Source organism: Varanus komodoensis, unplaced genomic scaffold (assembly GCF_004798865.1).
Source record: "Varanus komodoensis strain SLA01 unplaced genomic scaffold, ASM479886v1 scaffold2, whole genome shotgun sequence".
In the NCBI taxonomy this organism is placed as follows: Eukaryota; Metazoa; Chordata; class Lepidosauria; order Squamata; family Varanidae; genus Varanus; species Varanus komodoensis.
Window position 1 is genome coordinate 29,067,120 of NW_025335568.1, and position 19,674 is coordinate 29,086,793.

Below are 19,674 nucleotides of genomic sequence, written 5' to 3' on the forward strand. Positions count from 1 at the left end.
GTCCAAAACGATATCCCTGTGAGCGAGCCACCGCCAGGCACGCACATGGCAAGGTGCTGGCTTACTCACGTGGAGATCATTTTCTCCAAGCGAGTCCAAAACTATCTCCATGCAAGCAAGCTGCCTCCTCACCATGCACCCAGCCGTGCATGCAAGCACGCACGTGGTGAGTCCAAAATCTCTGAGGCAGGCCGGATAAATGGGCATGGTGGGCCGGATCAGGCCCCCAGGCCTTAGTTTGAGAACGCATAAACTAGTGGATCACTTTGCTGCTAACTAACTGGTTTTTTCAGTGCTTTATTGTTTATTATTTTATTGTTGGTTGTTTTAATGTTACTGTTTATGGGACTTTTAAAAATGAAAGGTAGGATATAAATTGAATAAATAATAAAGTCAGTGTTGCAATGAATGACCAATAGAGAGATCTTAGGGTTATAGTGGATGGCTGATGAAAATGTCAACCCAGTGTGCAACTATTGTGAACAAGCAAAATCCATGTTGAGGACTGATAGGAAAGGAAACTAAAATATAAAAGTATTATAAAGCTTTTGTACATAGAATCCCCTGCAACATAGTCAGTGGTCAGGAATGCTGGAAGCTGAAGTCCAAAACATCTGATGATCTAAATTCTGTCCACCTCTTCTGGATACATTTGTGGTCAACATGCTCAAAAAAATTGGTATTTTCCATATAGCATTTTCAGTGGCATCAGAGGCAGTATAGCTTTGAATACCTGTTGCTGGGAAAATTAGTGAGAGAGTACTATTATGCTCATGTCCTGCTTATGGGATTCACACTGGCAGTTGGATGAACACCATGGTTGGGTACCATAGGTCGTACTTCTGAGGCAACACGGCTCCTCTTGTTTCTGCTGTTTGATATGTGACATCATGGTTTCATCATGGAACTACAGGGTAATAATGAGTGTACCTTTTTGGAGGTAGTAGCACTTCACAATGCCTCTTCCATCTGTCTGCATCAGGTGAGCATCAGGTGAGCATCAGAAGTGCTGGCTACAGGTGTCTGAGGGCCCTTTGAAAAACAGCTTCATATAGACCCCTTCTCTCAATGAGCTTAATTTCTTATTGGTATTGTCACTAACTGATATTTTCTTGCTCCCTTTTTGCCTGCTTGCTTGATAGAAAGGGAGTCAGGAACCAAGTAGGGCTGGGCAACTGGATTGGGCCTGAACAAGGGGCAAGTGCACTAGCAGTTGCAATGGGGAAAATGCGGACCAACTTCTCTTTTTAGTTGGAGCCTGCTGCAGTGTGGCTTTAGGACATATTTGCAGGGTGCTACTTCTGGCTTCCTCTGGAGCTGAGCTGGAAAGCTGTAAAACCAACCAAGTAGATTCATTATGAGCAAACATTGCTTCGGGCTATAAACACGTTTTCCATGCAGTCAATGAGACAAAAATTGGATCCCAGCTTTGCATGTTACAGGATCACTAAGCTCTCAATCTTAGTTCTATGTCTTCTTGAGGTGTGCTTGCAGAAGTATGTGGCCCAAGTCCTACAGTACTCTACCATGCCTACCACATGCTGCTCACAGCTGTATCTTGCAGATAAGATACAAATAGTGACTTTTAGCACCCTGAGATTCCTTTCTAATATGAGGTAAGCCAGAAGATAGGGTGAATTAATTTTTAAAAACTGAATCTTAACTTAATTTGAATGGTGTTCTAGCAGCAGAGAAAAGCCTGGTTTGCTCACTGTGATTCTACAAATAGGACACAATAATAGGATAGGGAAGACATACTTTAATCTAGAATTCCCCAGGTGGGTCCTATAAATGCGTTGGTCTTCATCTCCCACCAGGATTCTTAAAAGGTTAACTGACATGTCTATCAAGTATCAGCACAGTATTTTGAGCCACTGAACTACCATTTCAAGAAGCACCGTGGACCTCTGTCCATTGTTCCATCTGATCTACTAATTATGTACTGATAACATTCCAACTTTATGGTATGCTATGGGGAGTGTTGTTGTTGTTGTTAGTCGTGAATTTGTGTCCGACCTATCACGACCCCATGGACAACATTCCTCCAGGCCTTCCTGTCCTCCACCATCCCCTGGAGTCAACTCAAGCTCATACCAACTGCTTCAGTGACTCCATCTAGCCACCTCATCCTCTGCTGTCCCCTTCTTCTTTTGCCATCTATTGTTCCCAGCATTAGGCTCTTCTCCAGGGAGTCTTTTCTTCTCATTAGGTGACCAAAGTATTTGAGTTTCATCTTCAGTATCTGGCCTTCTAAAGAGCAGTCAGGGTTGATCTCCTCTAGGACTGACCGGTTTGATCGCCTTGTGGTCCAGGGGACTCGCAGGAGTCTCCTCCAGCACCACAATTCAAAGGCCTCAATCCTTTGGCACTCAGCCTTCCTTATGGTCCAGCTTTCACAGCCATATATTGCAACTGGAAAAACCATAGCCTTAACGATACACACTTTTGTTGGCAGCGTGACGTCTCTGCTTTTTAGTATGCTGTCTAGATTTGCCATAGCTTTCTTCCCCAGGAGCAAGCATCTGTTAATTTCTTGGCTGCAGTCCCTGACTGCAGTAATCTTGGAGCCCAGGAAAATAAAATCTATCACTACCTCCATTTCTTCCCCATCTATTTGCCCGGAAGTGAGAGGACCGGATGCCATGATCTTAGTTTTCCTAATGTTGAGTTTCAAGCCAACTTTTGTGCTCTTCTCTTTCACCAGCATCAAGAGGCTCTTTAGTTCCTCCTCACTTTCTGCCATGAGAGTGGTATCATCTGCATATCTGAAGTTGTTGATATTTTTCCTGGCAATCTTAATTCCAGCTGGTGATTCATCTAGGCCTGCCTTTCTCATGATGTGCTCTGCATATAAGTTAAATAGGCAGAGCGACAGTATACAGTGTACAAACCACAAAACATTACAGGTTTCTCATGAAATCCACAATAGAAAAGGCTCAACAATGACCACAGCATAGTAGATGAACAAAAACATAACAGCTCTATTTCTGATAGGCCAACCTAGAAAGCCAAGCATGACATTTCTTCTTGAAAACTTATAAGGAAGTGCACTGGCCATATCTCCGTGGGGAATCTAGGATGCATTGAGGAAATGGCCCCCTCTATCCCCACCCACTCTTTCTATTTTAAGTCTGAGAGGGTTCTGATCACAATAAAAAGGGCCAGCTTATTTCAGGAGAGATGCTTTTCCAGTTCCCCACTGGAAGTGAACCGTTTGACAAGCACATCCGTGTGCTGCAGAGGAGGGCTTTCCCAGACAATAGACCTACTGTCACTCTTTGTCAGTCTGCTTTGTTTATTTACTCTGCATTGTTCAGGTGTGAATGACACACCTACAAAGAGCAGTGGCACAACATTCCAGAATGATATATAAAAGATATGGGAGAGTAGCTTATCCCTCCCTTTTCTCAAAAGAAGTAATAAACCCAGGAGACAATATAAAAAACTGGTTGGTACAAACATGCCCTGTGGTTCCCTGTACTGTTTTTCTCCTCCTTTCCATCATGCACACAGCCTCATAAGCCCTCAAGGTCTGTGCACACTGCTCAGCAAGCCACAATTCCTTAAAAGGACCTGAACAATCTAGTGCATTAACAAAACAATTAAACTCTGCTCCTTCCATGGCGTCACAATCTGAGCACTGCTTTGCTTAGAGAATGAAGATACTAGAAATCCTGGGAAGTGATTAGAAGTTGACAATTTAGGGCATTCTCTCCCCCCCCCCCCACCGCCCTCATGGATGGAGCAGTTAAAAAAGGAGAATGAATTAAGCCCTGTTCCCCAGTCCAATGAATCAAAAGAAATTAAATCAGCAGACAAATGCTTGAAACCCTTCAGGGCTTTCAGACCCGTTCAGTTGCAGTTGTTTATACTAGAATATTCTTTTTCTGTATGAAAAAAAATCCTGTGATATAACTCCAATCCATAAGAACTGTATTGCCATAATTACCAGAGGCAATTGGGAAGGAGTTGCAGCACATTTCAGAACTGAAGGCTCGGTTCATACAGGAACAATGCCAGATCATTATTCTTGGCTTTCTTAGGTTTGAAAATAGCCGGAGGGTATAAGATGCTACGCACTGTCTGAAATTCATGGCAAATGAGTACCTATCTTGTCAATCAAGCAATCTCTGTGTTGCTTGACTGAGTTCTTTTGTTTTTGTTAGTTGTTGTTGTTGTTTGAAAAGCCCCGTAGTTTTAAGATCTGCTGTCCCTTATCATTGGCATTAAGACTACCTCAGGATTGCAAAACACAAACCACAAATATGACACATCTTGGCACTGGAGCACAGAGGCTCATAGGCACAGTGTTCTCTTACCAAATGCAATCATCATAGCATGTGTGTCTCCTGGAGCTATTTAACTTATTAAGCCAACAACTACTTAAAATGGCAGGTTGCTCTCAGGTAAAAAAAAAAAAATCAACTTGCTGATTTTTGTCTGTACAAGATCCCATTTGATGCACATAAATTCTGAGAAACCTTATGCCTGGAGCTACAATCTATCTCTGAAATGAAATAAGAGATTGGAATAAGTGTTTAGTAGCATGACTTAGACAGAACCTTCACTAATAATCTTTATTCATTTTTCATCAAAAGAAATCAGGAATGGATACGTACCCTGAAATACTCACGTATTTACTCTGATTTATTTTTAAAATTAATAAACCACCCTTCATCCACAGGGATAAATTGTACAGGGTGGTGTACATCATCATAAAAGAACATATACAGTGGGCAGGTTCACACAACACAACACGCCATGGTGGTTCTTGTCAGGATGGTCTGTCATGCGGTCCAAAGGCTGTCATGGCATTTCGGCATGGCACGCTGAGTTTTCAGAAACCATGATAATAAGCAATGGTTTATGCTGTGGGTTCCATACTACACTGTGATTTCTCTGATTGTCTGAACCTGGCATTGTAGTTTCCACAGCGCTACCATGGAGTAACTTGGAAAGAGCAGCAGTGGCTGCTCAGGGATTGAATCTCAGGGTGATTGGTAGGATACATGTCAACAGTGGGAGGACTGAGCAATGAGGGTGGAAACCATGCTCACTTCATCATCTGTCAGACATATCTAGGCTAACATAACACAAAAAACAAAGTAAAAACCTCACATCATGGAAACCCTGCAAAGTTGCTTGTTGTGGCATGCGAACCCAGCCAATTTAATACCAATAGAATGAGAATGGAAGAGCAATAAAAACAATTTAATGAGCAAATCATCCAAACAAATGAATTAAACCTTTTTAAAATACAAAATTTAAATCTAAATAGCTGGCTTGGGTGGGGGGTAGCAGGAAGAAATGCAAAAAAAAAAGAAAAAAAAAGAATAGGATCTATGTCAATTATAACTTTCCATTGAGGTTATTTTACAGTCAGGGTACCATCGCAAGCAAAGCCCTGTATTGTGGAAATCCATGATGTATCTCCTCTTTTACTGGCACTTGGAGAAGAAACAACTCTGACAAATTTAATGCAGGACCTGGATGATGTAGGGAGAGGTATCCTTCAGTTGTTTGGTAGGTACAGACTTTGGATTTAGCAAAATCCTGAACTGAATTGGTTGATTCGGACAGATTTAGGAGATGCACAGAATTAAAGTTTGCCTCCCATGTTATTGGGTGTGCATATTTTCTTGGTGCCATTATGATTTCATACAGGTAACACTTGATCACCTTTATTGGTACTTCTTACTTAAATTTTCACCCTTAGATCACATTTAAGGTAGGTATCCCCAGAGGACACGTGGCCACTTTTTTGAGTAAGCATGTGTTGAATTGAACTATGTAAGTATGATTCACTCCAGTAAATGTTGCTCAGCTAATTAATTGGAGACAGCTCATCACAGAAGGGGCACATGCATATCTCCTAGAGGGCCATATGTTTTACTTTACAGAGGAGAATTCTCTGTTTTAAGAACAGTTAAAAGACAACTGCCTATTTAAAGACGTCATCTATGTGAAAGGCTGTTCAGGTTGGGTTGAAAGATAAAGTACCATAAGGAGAGTAGGGGTGTACTTTAGTTTACTCTGCACCAAACCTAATGATGTGGACAGAATTGGGAACTGAAGTGGGATGCCTCTATAGCAGAGCAAATCTGAATTGGAACACTCCTGAAGATTTGGAGAGACATGGACTAAACATCTCCAGAAATCAATGTACTTCTGTCACCAAACTCTCTACAAGAGGAAAACACCAGGGTGGGTAGAGGGAAAAGGGAGAGAGCAGCAGGGTGGTAGTTTTGTGACAAAACTGACTTGTTCTAATAAGGCTTTTCCCATCCCATGGTTTTGTGGGAATGATGCTAATGTGAGCTATCACAGGAATGAGTTCTTTTGCCAGTTCAGTCTGCCAGGAACAGGAATGTTTGGCAGAATCTGTGTGGCCTGAGGCAGTGCAGCTTTGGGTGCTTCTTGGAAAACATGGGACATTCAGACAGTTCTGCTTCTGCCAGGTTTATGTTCTACATCCATCATCCAACCCTATCTTCATCATCGAATCCACCATCCCATTGCACTTTCTTTACTTCTGAAGCCAATTATACAGAAAACCTGCAAAATGTAGGATGTTGGCTGTTCCTTGTTGATCATAACTCTACAGCCCCTGCACCTATCCTTCTGAAATTTTGCATGTCTAATAACACCTCTAGGACATATGCTATTTCCTACAACTTTCAAAAACAGCAGCAGCAGCAGCAGCAGCAAGAGAGGAGATTAGCCCCACTAAATTTCAACACTGCTCTTTCACACATACTCTTCTCTACCTATCATAGCTGTCACAGCTGTCTTAACTAGGGCCATATTTAAGCTGTATCTAATTTTCGTAACAGTTGCTCACAAAAATGTAGGGGAATAAGCATGTTCAAATTTTGAAATCCCAAAAGCTGCTGTTGCACAAAAGCTCCCTGCATCAATTCAGCTAAAACTTTTAGGTTAGAGCCTTCAGGAGGTACAAGTATTCCTTATAATTTCATCTAAATCTTCTCAGAAATAAAGTTAGCAGCAGATCATTCATATTTGTAAGATAAATAGTATAAAATCAATAGTATAAAAACAATGGCTGATTCCAGAAGGTGATGCTGGGGGACTATGGCTCTGCGCCATGGCAGCTATGCCATGGAGTTCCGCAGGGTTCCATTTTGTCCCCCTTGCTATTTAACATCGACATGAAACCGCTGGGAGAGGCCATTAGGAGGTGTGGATTGCGGAGTCATCAGTACACTGATGATACCCAGCTCTACCTCTCGTTCTCCACCAATCCAGGTGAGGCAGTGCCTGTACTGAACTGGTGCCTGGCCAACGTAATGGGCTGGATGAGGGCCAATAAACTAAAGCTCAGTCCAGACAAGACGGAGGCCCTGTTGGTTGGAGGATCGGGCTTCAGGGAAGGGGACCTGAACCTAGTCCTAAATGGGGTTGCACTCCCTCTTAGGGACAAGGTCCACAGCTTGGGAGTGCTCCTCGACTCAGAGCTTTCACTGGAAGCTCAGGTGACAGCAGTGGCGAGGAGCGCTTTCTTTCAGCTTCGGCTGATCCATCAGTTGCGTCCCTACCTGGAGGACGACTGCCTGGTGACATGCGTTGGTGACTTCCTGACTTGACTTCTGTAATGAGCTCTACGTGGGGCTGCCCTTGAAGACGGTCCAGATACTTCAATTGGTTCAAAATAGAGCTGCCAGGCTGCTGACGGGGACTAGGCGTTATGTTCACATGACTCCAGTTCTCCGTCAGCTTCACTGGCTCCCCATTGAAGTCCGGGCCCAATTCAAGGTGTTGGTTATGACCTATAAAGCCCTTTACAGCTTGGGTCCTGGTTACCTGAAGGAGCGCTTACATCCATATATGCCCGCCCGCCCCTTGAGATCAGCAGGAGAGGCCCTTCTCCGGGAACACTCCGTGAAGGAAATTAGAAGGTTAAGTACTCGGAGGAGGGCTTTCTCTGCAGTGGCGCCCAATCTATGGAATGCGTTCCCCAGAGAGGTCCGCCTGGCGCCGTCGTTATTTGTTTTTCGGCGCCAGGCAAAGACCTTTTTATTCAAATGCTATTTTAATTGTTAATATTATTTATTTATTTTATTTTTCAGGCCAGGTCGACTCATATTATATTGTTTTATACTGCTCTTATTTATTTATTATTGTGAGCCGCCCCGAGGCTTCGGCGAAGGGGCGGCATAGAAGCCTTCTAAATAAAATAAAAATAAATAAAATCTGTTTTGCTCATTTTTCTGAGATCTGACAGGCATTATTACTACATAAGGAGCTACTATTCAAATTGTATTCAAGTCTGACAAAAATAAAAATATATATTAGTACCACTTGTTCATTCCTTTATTTATTTATTTTGTTTCTATATCAGCTTGTATCCAAAGCCATTTGGGAATTTACAACAATGTATAAAACAAATCAATAAAATGCAATACAAATAACAACTATGTTAAAATAATTTTAAAATAATTTTAAATAGCTTAAAAAACAGTAAAAATGCAATGAAAAGACTCAGCAAGAAAAAGAATAGGATAATTCCCTGAGCCCCCTGGATAATCAAGGAAATCTTTAAATGCCTCTGCATGGAAGGGTGTCTTGTCCTGGTGCCAAAAAGATGGTAAATTTGGCACCAGCTGAGCTGCAGCAGGGAGGTTGCTCCAAAGACTGGGGAATACCACAGAAAAGGCCATCCTGCTAGTAGCCGCCCTCCAAGACTCTGGTGGGGTTGGCACTCTGAGGAAGGCCCCAGCACCTTAAACTGGGCCTGGAAGTATCGCAAAGTCAATGGGATGAGTAAAGATTTGGATTTCTGAATTTACATTTGAATTTGGACCCCATGTAGAATTGGATGACCTCTGAATCAATCCAAGCTGAAACAGCGTCTCCTTGGCATTGCTGAATTGGGTGCCAAACAAAATCTTGCAATCAGTGCACATCCCTGTACCCTAAGGTCATTAGGACTTCACTAGCAGAGAATTGCAACTAATCCAATACCAGGTAAACATAATTAATTCAGATTAATTATCATTATTTTTTATTATCGCATTGTATTTACACCCTACCTTTCTTCCACTTGCAGGGGACCTAAGCCAGTTTCTCTAACTCTCCACTTTATCTTCACAACAGCAACCCAGTGAGGTAGGTTAGGCCAAGAATCTGTAAGTCAGCTAGTGAGTTCTATGGCTGAGTGGGGAGTAGAATCCAAATCTCCTGAATTTCAGTCCAGCATTCCTAATTACTGCACCACACTTGCTGTTGGAGTAGTGAAGTGTTAGTTTTGTTCTCTTTATTCCAGCATAAACCCCAGGTTTGTTCCAGTAGTCATTATAAGAGTTATACTATGATTTACTCACCCACCTAAACCATAGACAGGTTTAGTCATAATTGGAGTCAGCTGCCATTTCCTTAAAGCCATCCTGAGTTGTCACTAGATATGTATGCACAGGTATCAAATGGTCCTTTGAGACAGCAAGCAGAAGCAAATTAGCAAGACAGATGCAATACCAAATTACCACCTTTTCCCCCTTTAATAGGAGTTTGAAAATGCTTAACTGCTGATGTAGACAAATGGATAAATGGAACACCCTTAGTATATTTATGAAAAATCAGTTCGATATGTCATGATTTGTATTACAGTGATAGCACATCATTTCTATAAAGTGGCATGGATTAAGATCCTTATGTCTACTCTCCTGGAAGCTGGAAAAATAATCTTTAGGAACTGAAGGTTTGGCTAGCCTCTCAATTTAAGCAGTTCTGTTAAGGATTTTAAAACTGTTATAACTGAATACAGGCTTCAGTTGATCTCATCACATTTCTTAAAAGCTGGACTGTTCTGTTTTGAAGTATATACTTCCTTTGCATCATTTTCTTTTTTTGTCATTTAATTAATTTCAGTTATTACATCATCTGGGATTCAATAGGATCCTTTGGGGTCCTGCTGCTGAACAAGTCCCTCTTAGTAGGCATAGAAACATGGAACGAACCATGTTCACTTCTCCCTGAGGCTGTAATTGGGTCATGGAGGGAGGGAAAGGGGGTGTGCTAGAACCAGGTGGGAGGAGGCTGGGGCTTCAGAATGATGCAACACCTTGGTCTTCTTTCTTTGCCTCTGTTGCTAAATCTAGAAGGCTGCAAATGACCATCTAGAGAAAATACAGGTGTGAGGTGCAGTGATGTGAGGTGTAATTTATTCATTTCGTTTCTATTGCATCTTGAATCTCATTCTGACCTGAGTCCCTATTGGATTGCAAACTTTTTATTTTGCATGAACATCTGTAGTTTTCCAAATGAACATATTGTGTACAACTTTGAAAGGTATATTTTGTCCTTCCATTGAGTAAATTGTGCTTATGCACATTTTTCTAAAATATGGTTTTCACATGCAAACTTTTCAAATGCACAAATGGTGTTGAATGCAATTTGAGGGAGAGGCTGCAAATCACAAAATATAAGTGCAAGCTCAGAAATATAAGGACATTGACTACAGATCATTCTGATTCATACAACTTGAAAGCCTATCTTGGATAACTAGCCATGGTGGGTTCACATCTGAACCCAGCATGATTTCTGCATGGTGGGCTGCTTTTCATGAACAACCCACTCTGAGAACCCATGGTTTATTTTAGGGATTTTGCCCACAATGGCCCATTTTCTCAGTCAAACTAGCGGGGTGATTTATTGTGGGTTGCCTGGATCAGTAATACAATTGCTCAGCAAGAGCAGCAAAGTCTTTGCCACTCAGTTTCACAATCTTGCCAGTGACTGACCTTCCAGTGATACTGAGATGGTACTTTGGACAGTCCATCACTCATTCCTTCTCTCTATTTTTAAATCGGGGCCTTAAAATGCAGAACTGGGATCATAATTTTTTAATTTCTTGGTCTTTCACAGGTGCTGATTTAGGTCTATCAACTTTGTTCAGTCTTGTTTGGTCAATTTCTTTGTCAGTTTTAATAGTCTAAAGAAGGACGAGGCAAGATTGCATACAGGCTGATTCGTATGCAGTTGCCAGAGTTCAGGTTCCTAGAAGTGCCTACTTGGTGTTGGTGTTGATCATGGCTAATTTCTTGATGTTCTCTCCTTGTGTTACTGTGAGGAAGACACTTAAGATATCTGGGATCTCTACAGTCAAGCTGATGCCACCTTTCAAAAAGTCCAGGGTTGTGAATTATAGTACGTCCTCTCTTCTTTGTTTACGTTGAACTAAATGAAGATTAAATTAAATGAATATGGCTGTCATGGACAGGACATTTTGGAGGGCTTTCATTCACAGGGTTGCCATATTTTATTTATTTATTTATTTATTTATTTATTTATTTATATTGTGATTTATATCCTGCCCTTTTCCTACAAAGGGCTCAAGGCAGCTTACATCATCTCTCCTCCTCCATCTTATCCCCACAACAACAACCTTGTGAGGTAGGTTGGGCTGAGAGTCTGTGACTGGCCCAAAGTCACCCAGTTGGCTCCATAGCTGAGCGGGGACTAGAACGCAGATCCTCTGAGTTCCAGTCCCATGCTCTTAACCACTACACCACAGTGGCTCTCAGAGACAACTTGATGGCACATAACAAACATACAAACTGAGGTTAAATACTCCTGTGTCAGAAATGTAAACACTGCTAACTTCATTCAAGACTAAGTTTTTGTCTTACAATTATTGATCTGGGTGTTTCAAAGATCCTTCAAAGTTCTGCAAAGCATCATCAATGAAGTTTGAAGTTTAAAAGACCTGATTGCATTTAGCAGTTGCCCTTTACAACAGCACCTGCTGGGTATGTGTGATATATTTCCTTGTAAAGTACCTATACTGGTGTGTCGCCTCGTCCAGTTTTGAAAAGAGGATTGTAGTAAATGGGGCATTTTGGTTTGTACGTTGACCGTAGGAATCTATTCATAGCTCATGATTTATTGAAACTGGATCAATGTAGAGCGAGGCTAGGTAGTCTGTGACCCTATAGATATCGTTGGACTGTACTTTCCATCAACTCCAACATACATAACCAGTGGTTAGTGTCAATGGAAACTAAACACAATGACATCTGGATTCTGGAAGGCCACAGGTTCAAGTCCTGATGTGAAATGAAGAAAATCACATAGAAAACTCTTTTTAGACAGAAATACCTATATCAAAAATTAATCTGTAAGATATTTCAAGTCTGGTGTACAGAATGAGGAACATTCAGTAAATTCTACAGAAGCGTATCTTTCTGCAAAAAAATGGGCACACCTTTGGAAGAAGAAATGTAAGTTGACTTATTTCCTTTAACAAAACCAAATAGAGAGCCGAAGCCCTCACCCACCATACTCCCCTGTTCTAGGTCAGAAAGATTTATACAACCCTAGCTCTGATATGATTAGTCTCAGCTGGATGAGTTCCTGCTGAATTAAATTAACCCCACAGGAACTAAGCCGAGGAACATACCTTTCAACAACCCATCCTTCAGCTACAAAACAGATTTTCTCCAAGAACTCATTATTGGTATGGCTGGTTGTTTGAAAGGCTTCAGTTATTTTCGCAAATTACAGACAAACCTTTTTTTTTTCATTCAGTGGGTCACTTTTGAATATAGTTGTTTCAATTAAGGAGTGATCTTTTTTGAAGAGTACATTATGACTAGTGTCAGATGCTCATTCAATTTACAGACCTAAGAAATTCAAGTACTATTCTCAGTCTCATTTCCAGTGGAGAAGTTATATTGTAGTGTTCTAAGTGCTCATATGTGCATATGAATGCACAATATTTTCTCTACCTTTTTGGATACTGTTGTTGGCATGAAAAACACCTGGACATCCAAACTCGCCATCATGCACTTTATCTGTGGCCATTTTTCTATTTCACCCACTGGAAGCATATTTATTACTAGGATTTATTAATTAGTTTTGCATGTATGATATAAAAAGGGTGCTATACAATTAAGACATATTTGGGGTTCCAAGGCACATGGAAACTTATATGCATAGTGGTGTAGGTATCGGCTTCCCTACTGCAAGCAGCCACACTTAATGCTTGGAAGCCATGCAACTCAGAGGCAGGCAATTGGCACATTCTTCTTTTCCTTAGAGCATGTGAAGGAGCCTTTAGCCAGACAGCTCAGTTCAGTCTCCTTGACTCATACTTAGTCTAAGCAAGTCTAAATATCTTCTGTGGGATTTATTCCCTAGCAAGTGAGCATAGGAACACTATAGCCTGCTCTTAAGTATATTTACTGAAAAGCAGGGCCAACTGGCTTCAATGGATCTCACTGATGAGTAAGTGTGCTTAGGCCTTCAGGCATGCAGTCCAACCCTATACCCAAATACAGACATACCACGGATGTACTGCAGGTTCAGTTCCAGTCCACTTTGATAAAGCAAATGTAGCAATAAAGCAAGTCGCACATTTTTTTGTTTCCTAGTGCATATAAAAGTTATGTTTACACTATACTGTAGTCTATTAAGTGTACAGTAGCATTATGTCTAAAAACAACATGCACATCTTAATTAACAATGCTTAATTGCTCACAAATGCTAATCGTCTGAGCCTTCAGCAAGTCATAATCTTTTTGCTGGTGGAGGGTCTTGCCTCAGTGTTGATGGCTGCTGACTGATCAGGGTGGTAGTTGCTGAATGTTGGGGTGGTTGTGACAATTTCTTAAAATAAGGTAACAGTGAGGTTTGCCTGAGTCTTCCTTTCATGAAAGATTTCTGTGTAGCACACAATGTGTTCGATAGCATTTGCCCACAGTAGAAGGTCTTTCAAAATTGGAGTCAGTCTTCTCAAACCCTGGCACTGCTTTAGCAACTAAGTTTATGTAATATTCTGCATCCTTTGTTCTCATTTCAGCAATGTTCACAGGAGATTCCACCTCAATAAACCACTTTCTTTGTTCATCCATGAGATGCAGTTCTTTTAAAGTTTTCTCACAAGATTGCAGCAATGCAGTCATATCTTCAGGTCCAGTTCTAATACTAGTTCTCTTGCTATTTCCACCACACCTGCAGCTACTTCCTGCACATGAACCCCTCAAAGTCGTTGATGAGGCTTGGAATCAAGTTCTTTCAAACTCCTGTTAATGTTGATATTTTGACCTCTTCTGGCATCTAGAATGGTGAATCCTTTCCAGAAGGTTTTCAATTCACTGTGCCCAAATCCATCACAGAAATCACTATCTATGGCAGGTATAGCCTTATAAAATGTATGTATTAAATAAGAAGACTTGAAAGTTGAAACTACTCCTTGATTCATGGGTTGCAGAATGGATGTTGTGTTAGCAGACATGAAAACAATATCTGATTGTACATCTCCAAAAGAGCTCTTGGATGACCAAGTGCATTGTCAATGAGAAGCAATATTTGAAAGGAATCTTTTTTCTGAGCAGTAGGTCTCAAAAGTGGGCTTAAAATATTCAGTAAACCATCTTGTAAACAGATGTGCTGTCATCCAGGCTTTGTTGTTCCATTTATAGAGCACAGGCAGAATGAATTTAGCATAATTCTTAAGGACCCTAGGATTTTTGGAATGGTAAATGAGCACTGGCTTCAACTTAAATTCACCAGCTGCATTACTCCCTGACAAGAGAGTCAGCCTGTCCTTTGAAGCTTTGCAGCCAGGCATTGACTTCTCCTCTCTAGCTCTGAAACTCTGAAAGTTTCAATGTAGATGCTGTTTCATCTACATTGAAAATCTCTTGTTTAGTATAGCCACCTTTACTAATTATTTTAGCTAGATCTTCTAGATAACTTTCAGCAGCTTCTACATCACATTTATGGAGATGACTTCTTTCCATAACCTGAAAAACCAATCTCTGCTAGCTTCAAACTTTTCTTCCACAGCTTCCTCACCATTCTCAGCCTTTATAGAATTGAAAAGAATTAGGGTCTTCCTGAATTAGGTTTTGGCTTAAGGGAATGCTGTGGCTGGTTTGATCTTCTATCCAAACCAGTAAACATTTCTCCAATCAGCAATATGGCAGTTCCACTTTCTCATCATTTGTGTTTGCTGGAGTAGCACTTTTAATTTCCTTCAAGAACTTTTTCTTTGCATTCACAACCCGGCTAACTGTTTGGTGCAAGAGGCCTAGCTTTTGGCCTATCTCAGCTTTCAACAAGCTTTCCTCACTAAGTTTAATCATTTCTAGCTTTTGATTTAAAGTGAGAGATGTGTGACACTTCCTCTCACTTGATCGTTTAGGGGCCATTGTAGGATTATTAATTGGCCTAATTTCAATATTATTGTGTCTCAGGGGATAGGGAGACCTGAGGAGATGGAAAGAAATGGGAGAATGACCAGTCAGTGGAACAGTCAGAACACACGCAACATTTATCCATTAAGTTCACCATCTTATATGGGTGTGGTTTGTGGTACACCAAAACAATTACAATAGTAACATCAAAGATCACTGATCACAGATCACCATAATAAATAATAATGAAACGTGTGAAGTACTGTGAGAATTATCAAAATGTGACACAGAGACATGAAGTGGGCAAATTCTGTTGAAAAAATGGTGCCAATAGATGCAGGGTTGTCACGAACTTTCAATTTGTAAAAAAACACAATATCTACAAAACACAGGAAAGTGGCTTGCAATAAAATGAGGTCTGCCTGTACTCTGCAGTAAGCTGTGGTGGGTTCAATAGAACTTAACCACATGCTTAACAGTCTTGATCGTTACATTGGAGCCTCTGAACAGACACAAAGTAAAGTGTTGAATCCTTTCTATCACTCATTTCCCAAAGCTCTCTTCATGAAGTCATCTGTGTCTCACCATAGGGGGAGGGGTGCCGTGAAACTGGACACATCTCCACTCCACCCATGGAGTCCCTAATTGATCTTCCCTCAAATGAAGGTGGAGAGCAACCAGGTCTACCTCTTCAGGGTGGAGCTTCCCCATCACAGAGACCTCCTATTTCAAAGTCCCTTCCCTCAGGCTGTGGTTCCTTCTTGTTCCCAGGGCTCAGTAAACTACTCCCTTCATCTATCCTTGGACTGGTATCTGCTGTTGGTTCAGGACCTTGAACCACAGCTGGAGTCTGAATCGTTTCATAAAGAGTGTCATCATCAGAATCTGAATAATTGATATAGCCAGTATGAGGAATCCGCCATGAGTGAGCCTGAAATTTGACTGGATGTGCACACAAGACATCGGGGCACACTTCCAAAAAACCCCCATGTACATCACTGACTTCCATTTGTCACACGTTTCTGCATTTTTGTAATATTTACAAACTGACCTCCCAGTTAAGGCCACAATATATTTGACATTCAAAGATACTGAGAAAAGGTGGTGGTTGAATGGATGATTAAATGATTAAGAAAACATCAAATTAACTTTGTATGCCATCCTGGAATCCTCTAAATTAAGAGCAGTTACAAATGATTTGAAATGAAATGAAATGGCAGATTCCTAAAGGCTATGTTTTTTGTTTTTTTAAAATAAGTTGACTTTTTAAGAGTTGGAATTCTATGGTGCAGCTGGGGTTTAATCAGTCCTGTCATACACATCTCTTGGCCTCATTTCTACAAGAAAGTTTCTGTTTTAAAACAATGAAAAGGGATCTAGGTGAGATTATCACAAAGGGACTAAAAGCTGTACTGGAGGTATCTCCCCTGCAGGCATTTTTTTCTTGGAATAGGCCAGAGTTTAGTTTAGGTCAAAAGAAAACTGCTGATCTGGAAATAATAGTACATTCCGGAAAGGCCCAGCTGTCACACCTCACCTTACAGCTGCTCTCCATTATTGCTAAAAGGAAACAACAAAAACAGAAGCTGCAAAAGTATCATGATGATTATTCGTATAACCATTCCTACTGGCACTGTATCTCATGGTATTCATCATCTGTGAGTCATGGAAACAGGAGCCAGCACACACTTGGCCATGCACATTGAATCTGTACATATAGGGAGGCCCTTTCATGGGTGTCCACTGGAATTTTTCTTTGTATTTATGTGTATAAAGTATGGGTATAAATGCACACATGTTCATACGTTGCAGCTGTGTACCAACCTCTCAACTTGATTCAGAGTGATTTCAGTTGCAGGTAGAAAATACCATCCAGACACCAGGTTTTCACACAACCAGAAAGTGGGTCATGGTACACACATTTCTTAAAGGTGGCTTGAGCTAAACCACTTGGCAGACTTGGCTATTTTCTAAGGCTTCCTTCATTTCTGGAAGCTGCAGAAATGGTCCTAAGAAGTCTGATATTGTTTGGATTTTATCCAATGCACTTGCCCATAGACCTAATGTAGAGAATAGGTCTATTCTTTTTAGATTTGGTGATAGAGCAGTAACTAAGAATGTGTACCAGATCTACCTGCTAGGGTAGGGTTAACTCCACCCAGTTCTCTGATGTACCACACTCAGCTCCCTGCTGTTTTCACTGGACACACCTGATATCTGGCTGATGTCTTCTTCCTGCACCTGAAGCTCTCAGTTCTTTCTTAGGCTACCTTTCACTTCACCCACCCCTTAAATAATTCCAGTCATCAAATCAATTTATTTCCCCCAATTATTTTTTCACCCAGCGATACTGCTCCAGTTCCTGTTCCTGCAAACAATGTCAACTCCTGTGCATCATGATAAATCACCACTAAGTAAATACATGTATACTTCTGTCATTATTGGGTTTCTCCAAGTTCATTACCTATCTGGACCATGAAGCAGGATCAACTCTCTGAACTTTTGAAGTGGAGAAAGAAGGGAGGGGTCTGCCAACCATGCACCTCTTCCCCCTTGGGGACCTGCTGCTCATTCCAAGTCACCATCTCTGCTGATTGCTTCCCCCTCCTAACATGTAGGAAGCAGTAACTGCTGGTTGCTCCTTCTCCTCCTTCACCACCACCACCAATGCATAGCTGCTGCTCACCCTTTGCGTCCTCCCCTGAATATCAACCTGCTGCTCTTTCCTGCTCCTCATTTCCAAATGCAGATGTGGCAAAACAATCACTACTCCCCCCCTTAATTTTGGAGGGCAGGCAGCTGTCACAGGTCCAAGAACAGTTCAGCCTATAGGGAAAAGCAAATTCCAAGGAGTCTCCTTCACATGCTCATTTGTATCATAAAAATAAGTACTATTTACCATGACTGCAAATAAAAGTACACACACATGCATGCACACACACACACACACACACACACACACACACACACACATATCCTTTTGGCTAACATCAGAATCAGATTTTATAGGCTTCTTCTGTAAACACAAACTGATGTACAGAACAATTCAGTGTGTGGTTATTCAGAAATAAGTCCTATAGTGTTCAGCAGAGCTTCTTTCAATGTGCATTGAATTGCAGCCGTTAGAATTTCTGAAAGCTGGTATTCCTTGATTTCTTTAACTAGGTGTGTTCTATGCCCATGCTTGAAATGTCTTCGGGACAGAAATCCAAGGAGACTGAGTAATTAGAACTTTAGAGATCCAAAAGGATTGTAGTTATTTACCTACTTAAAATCATGCCAGTTCTCAAGGATACTGCTCAATCTTATTGTGTATGACAGTTGATCTAGAAGGTGACAGGTGTGCCAATGAAAGAATGCAGTACCTATGAAAGAGAGTAATATATGCCTCATGGTTCCCTGCTGAATAAGTGCTTTACTGTTGTCATTTAAATACATATGAATAATAGAAATGACACTGTGTTTGAGTTCATTTTGTACCCAAACACATGCTAAAGCTTGGCTTACAAGAACATCAAATCCCTGTGAATATGGCTCAGTAACAGACTGTTCCAGGTAACCAGGCAGGCGTTACCTTTGATGTCAGGAGTGTTTGTAGGTTTCTTTGCAGCTCTTTTGCTGGTTTGTATATCTATCTCATTGCCTTTCTGTGACTGAGTAATATGATTTCTTCAAGGACAGATTGACAGGCAGACACAGAGACACACAGACATATTACTCATAGAATCCGCATAAACTTCTTCCTTTTCCCTTGGACCCAAGACAAATGGTATGGAGCATGGACAATTGGATCGTTTGCTCTGATACATACTACATATACACATATAGGTACTCTTATCTCTTCATGCTATGGAGCCTCCTTTCTGAAGACTGCACTGGGAAGCCAGAGTGGCCTATGGGTGGTCCTTCTATAAAATGTCTCAACAAGGATCCTCTAGAACTTACCAGGAAGTAAGCACCATTGGAATCAATAGGAATTATTTCTGAGTGGTCATACATATGCTTGTGCCACTAATAAGGTGGAATTCCATACTGTATTTGGCTTTGCATTCCCCTTGTTACTAGTCTAGAACCTTTGGAAATGGGGTAGACCAGGAGTTTGTAATGTCTTTCAACTTGATGTCTGAATTCAATTTTACAGATTTTTTTGTGGGGGGTGGGGAGGAAGAACTCCATTCCACTGGTGAGAATGGGTAAAGGGGGACAGTCAGCAATAATAAACAAACAAAGCCAGGATATTTTATCCTAGAGCTTATATTGCCAGTAAAAAAGCCTTAGGAAAATCTTTTTAGAATGTAGAAAAACTGCACAAAATGTTGGAAATTGCAAAATGATTAGTGGTTGGTAGAAAGGGGGTGAAGCCAGGGCAAGGGGCTATAGCCATGTGGAGAACCAGGAGGGAGAGGTTTAGCAGCCATGCCTGAGGTTCTCCCATCCTGGGATAGTCAGTACATCTCTTCTTCTAGATGCCCTAAAACTCCCATTGGGCCTACTCAAAATAGACTGTGGGGAGGATAAT